Here is a 6350-nt window from a genome sequence, read left to right on the forward strand (position 1 = left end):
TAATAAAGTGCAGTGAAATGCAGATTGAATTTTGACCTGGATTTATTTTTTCGTTAGAAGAATTTTGTGATGTAGCTCCCTCAGAAAATGAATTTTTGAAGTTCCGAATAGAGGAAACAAATGCTTGGCTCCGCTCCGTAATTCACTGAGGAGCTTAAATTACATATGCAGCGCTCCCCCAGGCCCTGGGTGCATTTGAAGTGGCATCTTAATTATTCTTTCATTCCACTCGTGGGGGTAGGCAGGGGGGATGTTCATGGTTCAACTTCCCCCCCCCCCCCCCGACATGGTACTTTGTCACAACTGTTTAACAATTTTTTTTATTTATTGTAGGTGATATTTTAATGTTAAATCATCATTTGCCCCAGCGGATGGTTTGAGTTTAAAATCCCCCTCCAGAGTTTTTTTTTTTTTTTTTGACGTTAAAACCCCCCTCTTCAACTTAAACATATAGCAGACTCTGGAATTTCATCAGTGGCGTAGCCCTCTGGGGCGGTTCCTCATGATTTAAAAACAACGAAAAGTTTATATAATTTTGAAATAAAGTGTTTTCGTTATGCATTGCTACTTCGCAAAGAATCGATTTTACAAAAAAAAAAAAAGTGAATCTCATGTGCTTCCTCGCCGGCAAACTATCGATAATTTTATCGAAATTAGTTTTTTTCCACTATGTCTTGTTCAATAGACGAAATTGCCAAATTAGTGAGCCGTAAATTCGTCATCGTTGATTGTAAGTATTTCTTCATCAAAGTATGTTTGGAAAACTTCGCTTGCTGTAGCCACATTTACCACAATAAAAAAAAATGTGCGAATCAAGATAGTAATATTCGGGAACTGACATTTTGTTTTGGAAGTTCGGAGACTTCTGGAGAAACTGTTACCTGAAGCCCCCAGACAAAATTCGTTTTTGTCTATGTCGCTGGGAGAACCATCGAAATTGATTTCCATCTGAGGATTCAATAAAGGTGACTAAAATTCATATTTATCATGACGTTGTTATTATGGGTTATTATTTCATGAACAATGTGGTCCAATGACGGTATTTCCATCAGTAGCTCTTTCTTATGTGTCGATAGAAAATTTATCTTCATCTTTTTTCGCTTGGCAATTTTTTCTTGTGGCCCTACATCTTTGAGGCTTTGCATGACAATGTATCATAAAATTTTGATCAAGATTTTAGTGTACTGTGGAAAATAATCGAGAAATATTTGCTTTGTATATTTTCTGTATGATTTTGTTATTTGTTTTCTTTTGTTGGGACATGCACTTGTACTCGGTCTCTCAGGAATGGATCGCACTTAGTAATTTCACTTCAAGATATTTCTTTGATTTGGTAGTGCCAAATCTTCTTCAACTCGTTTGCAATGCTCAGGGAGTGACAGATTCTGCTTTGACAGAAAAACGAATGATGTCCAAGATTCTCTACAGATAACCTCTCTACATTTTCCCCTCTTGCTTATTTAAATCTTGAGCCTTGGCGTCATTATTGTTGCCTAGTCACAGACTAACTTCAAGTTCCCTCCAATCAAGTGATGTGCGACTGAAAGGCTTGGCCACCGTACAAGGAGCTTGATTTCGAATTCCGACTCTGTCAGGGTTGCGTTAGCTGAGCGGTTGGAAAAACTTCTCCCAGATACCCCTTCCCCCCACTGGTCCACAAAAAGGATTTGACCATTCCTAATTGGTAATAAAAAAAAATAAACCACCATAATAAACTTGTCCATAACTAGTGAACAACGAAGTAACATCATGTAAGGCTTTACAAAAATGTGCGTTGACATCGGAGATACAAATCTGGTAAAATTTGATTCTAGCTGGTCTACAGCTTACATTTAATTTAATTTTAAGAAAGAATATAGGACATAACAAATGACCAAAACAAATAAATGTGTTTGTTTTTATTTAAGTAATTACAATGTATAATTTTACTGAGAAAGTTTGTCCTCAATTTGATGCCCCCCCTCCACTTGATGCCCCGTGTGGCCCACACCACCCGCACATTGCTAGCTACGCCACTGCATTTTAAAAACCCCTCTTCAATATTAAACTAAAGCGAAATAAAGTCACCAAATTCTACAAACGTTTCAAAAAAAAAGGGGGGGGGGTCAGTTTTAAAAACCCATCCAGAGATTCTTGAGTTTAAAACCTCTCAACAGATGGTTTAGGTAAAGCAGAGCTAAAAATACTAAATTTCATGAGTGTAGCCAAAAGGGGTTTTGTGGTTACCCTTTCCTCCTCCAATAAAAAAAACTACAACGAAACTATAATAGCTATCAATTTCTACCAGTCGTTGGGGCCGGGTTGGGCTCCATTAATAAAGTGCGGTGAATTGCAGAGTTGGCTTTTGATTTAGGCCTACATTTTTATTAGAGGAGTAGCAGGATAATGCACGGTAGATAGGGGCCTACCTCAGACTATGCATTTTTTCAAAGATTTGAATACCGGAAATGATGCATTAGCAGATCCCAGAAAGTTTTGAAGTTAAAACATATCCAAATAAAAATTAAAATAAAAAAAAACTGAAGGAAAAATAGTCAACAAATTCGATGAGCGCAGTCTATTGGGGAAGGAGGGCGGGTTGAGGTTAAAACCCCTCTTCCAATAAAAAAAAAAAAAGCTAGTCACTAAATTCAATGAGAGTAGCCGAAAGATGTTTCGTGGTTAACCTCCCCCCCCCCCCTCGAATATACGCCAATGTGATAACATGTTGCTTTATTATTCAGTGGCGTAGCAAGATATTCGTGGGCCCAGGTTCAAGAATAGGATGGTGGCCCCCTCCCCTATATTACGTAACATTTTTCGAAAACTTATTTAGTCATCATCATGGGCGTAGCTAGGATTTTTTTCGGGGGTGGGATTTTTTTTCTCCCCCTCCATCCATATATACATATGTGTGTATGTGCACGCGTGCGTAATAAATCTTCATTACATTTTGGCCCTTCATTCTTTCGGGCGTTTTTTGTACCCTTGAGTTAGTATAAAGACAGTAGACACCCCTCCCTTGTCAGCTAGAGGTTCTGGGGAGCGCTGTGAGCTCTCCTAATGCAAATGGGGTTTGGAATGAAGCCTACAAGGCCAAGCTTTATTTCCAGTATTTAAAACATTTTAAACAAGATTACAAAGAGAGTTTGTGTTACGGCCCCCGTCGAAGTCGGATCCCTGTCGGATCTGCATATTCGCAAATAATATTCAACAGGTGATTTAATTTTGATGGTCAAAAGTAATAATGTTTCAAAGATTCATTTGCCGTAAATTTAAACTTAAATTAAATAAAAAATTGTAGATTAGTTTTAGTATATTAAAACATTACAATATTATTCAAACGTTTGGAAATGAAAATCTACAATTTTTTTTTACACTTTAAGTTTAGAAATTGAAATTCTACATCTTAATCTAGTCTATTTTAGTCTAAACTAGATCTAGAAATTCTAGATCTAGACTCTAAAATAATTTTAATTAGAATATAAATCCAGATCTAGATATACTGTAATAAAAATCTAGATCTAGTTTAAAAAATCTAGATTAGATCTAAATCAAGATATCATTCCTTTTTTAAACGCGAGTCACATAACGAGGCTTAATAAACATTACTATACCGAGTTATTTTTTCATTTCATTTGAAGAATTAATTCCATATAACGTCAGAGGGAAAAAAAAAACACTACGTCACACGGCCTAGCTAGACTAAAAATCGCCTTCATCATTACGAGCCATTTATCGAGTGTTCATAGACTTTGGTGCACCGAGTGCGTTCTTTAAGCATTTCATTGAAAGAATTCATTCCATATGACGTCAAAGGAAAAAAAAACACACTAAATCACACGGCCTAGCTAGACTAAAAATCGCCTTCATCATTACGAGCCATTTATCGAGTGTTCATAGACATTGGTGCACCGAGTGCGTTCTTTTAGCATTTCTTTTAAAGAATTCATTCCATATGACGTCAAAAGAAAAAAAAACACTACGTCACACGGCCTAGCTAGACTAGGCTGCATAAAAAGTCCATTAAAAAAATTGTGCGTGATATTTACATATAAAATTCATTCCATATGACGTCAAAAGAAAAAAAAACACTACGTCACACGGCCTAGCTAGACTAAAAATCACCTTCATCAATATGAGCCATTTATCGAGTGTTCATAGACATTGGTGCACCGAGTGCGTTCTTTTAGCATTTCATTTAAAGAATTCATTCCATATAACGTCAAAGGAAAAAAAAACACAACGTCACACGGCTTAGTTAGACTAAAATATGTTTTCATTAATACGAGCAATTTTTCGAGGGTTAATAGACATTGGTGCACCGAGTGCGTTCTTTTAACATTACATTTAAAGAGTCCATTCATATGACGTCAAAGAAAAAAAATTCCATTACCTCACAATAGGCTAGTACCGGTACCATAAAAACAATGTCTTTATTTACACGAGATATTTAACGAGGGTTCTTAGACATTGGTGCACTGAGTTCTAATAGAATTTATTAAAAAGGATCAAAGCCGCATTGTTTTTGCGTTTTGTCTGTCAGTCCGTCATCTTGATATAAAAAAAAAAACAACTAAAAGTTATTAAAAATTGATTAACCTTTATCTTACGTTTCAAAACATCGCAATAATTTTTAGGTATGAACACAATTGAAAAGTTTATATAATAGATTGTTCCGGATGTTTGTATAAATAGTAAAAGAAAAAGAGAATTTCAGATAAATGTAATACCGTTAATTAAATTTTTTGGAAACGATAATTAGATTTTTTAATGTTTTAGGTAGAAAGTTAAATGTACTGTAAGAGAGTAGTGAGTTAAAATATTTTTCATAAAAATCCGTAAAAACATTATTTCGTAAACGAGAAGATTATTTGTTTATTAATTAGAAGAGGGAGTTCAAACAATTATTTAACGTTAGTAGATTTTTAAATAAATTCGGAAATTTCTGGCGACGATTTGTAAGAAACAAAATCCGGAACTTTCTTTATCGATTACAAAACTTCTATGTTATGTTTTAGCAAGAAAATTAAATGTCTAAAAAGTAATTTTCAGTAATCAATTCTAGTAAATTACTTTTTTTTAAAGCTCTGAACAACCTATTGTCGATATTTAAAAAATTTGTTTAAAGATGAAAATACGGAACAATTTGATATTGATAACCAAATTATAGTGACGCATTGTCAAATAATATAAGTGTAATATTAGTAAATTATGCAATTTCAAACAATCATTAGGCATAATTCATGTTTTATAAAACAATATCCGGAACATTTTTACACTTAATGAAATATAAGTCAGTATAGAGATTTTGATTTAGCATTAATATGCTATTTACATAAAAAACGGAACAACATATTATTGATAATGTGTTTTTGCAACGTTTAAGCATGGAAATTGAATGTAATATAAATTAGAAGAGCAAACAAACATTTGTTGGGGTTGATTAGTTTTGCACAAAAAAATCCGGAACAATCAATTTTTAGATACTTAAAACTATTGAGATGTTACGGGAGGAACATTAAAGTGTAAATCAGATTTTCAATAGCTTTTAGAGTTCTAGTTTTTTTAATCTAATCGTGACGGACAGACCAACCAACAGACAAAACGCACAAAAATAATCTTCTTTTATTCGGATTGGGGCACTAAACAAAAAATAAATAAAATCTGATTTTTTTTTTAAAGTTTAAGGAATTGGTTTAGCACCGGATCATGTAGCAACGTTACGCTACTGTACGAAAATCGCTGCATAAAAAGTCCATTAAAAAAATTGTGCGTGATATTTACATATAAAAATGCATTATTAGCCTTTATAAACAAACAGAAATATTTTCTTTTAATTTTAGCAGCTAGTTGACCAGAAAAAACATCTTTAACTATTATTTATATTTGTTGTAAACATTTCCTGTACATTTTAAAAATATATTTGACTTAGTGATACTGAAAATAAACAAAAATTATCCATCTTTGTTAGCATATTGTAACATTGCCTCCCTTACATTTACGTAATTGTTTTAGAATTGGTGTATTTTTATGAAAAAAATCGCTTGCATAATTAATTTTATAAATTAAACGGTTTGCTTTTAGAAAACCAAAAGTAGCCGTTGCACCTAAACTTTTCAAGCCGCATTTAATGATGAAATAATATTTTTCATATCTCTTCTAGTTTTCGATATCTGAGTGTGACAGACCGACAGACGGACATTTTGCACAAACCTAATAGCGGCTTTTTCCCCTTACGGGGGCCGCTAAAAATGCATATTCTGGGGTATCTATCTACAGTGCAGTATCCTGCTACTATTCTATTAAAAACGTGTAGGTCAAATAACAAATCTACTATTTACTGCACATTATTAAAGGAGCCTAGCGAC

The sequence above is a fragment of the Biomphalaria glabrata genome, chromosome 12 (genome assembly GCF_947242115.1).
Source record: "Biomphalaria glabrata chromosome 12, xgBioGlab47.1, whole genome shotgun sequence".
Lineage (NCBI taxonomy): Eukaryota > Metazoa > Mollusca > Gastropoda > Planorbidae > Biomphalaria > Biomphalaria glabrata.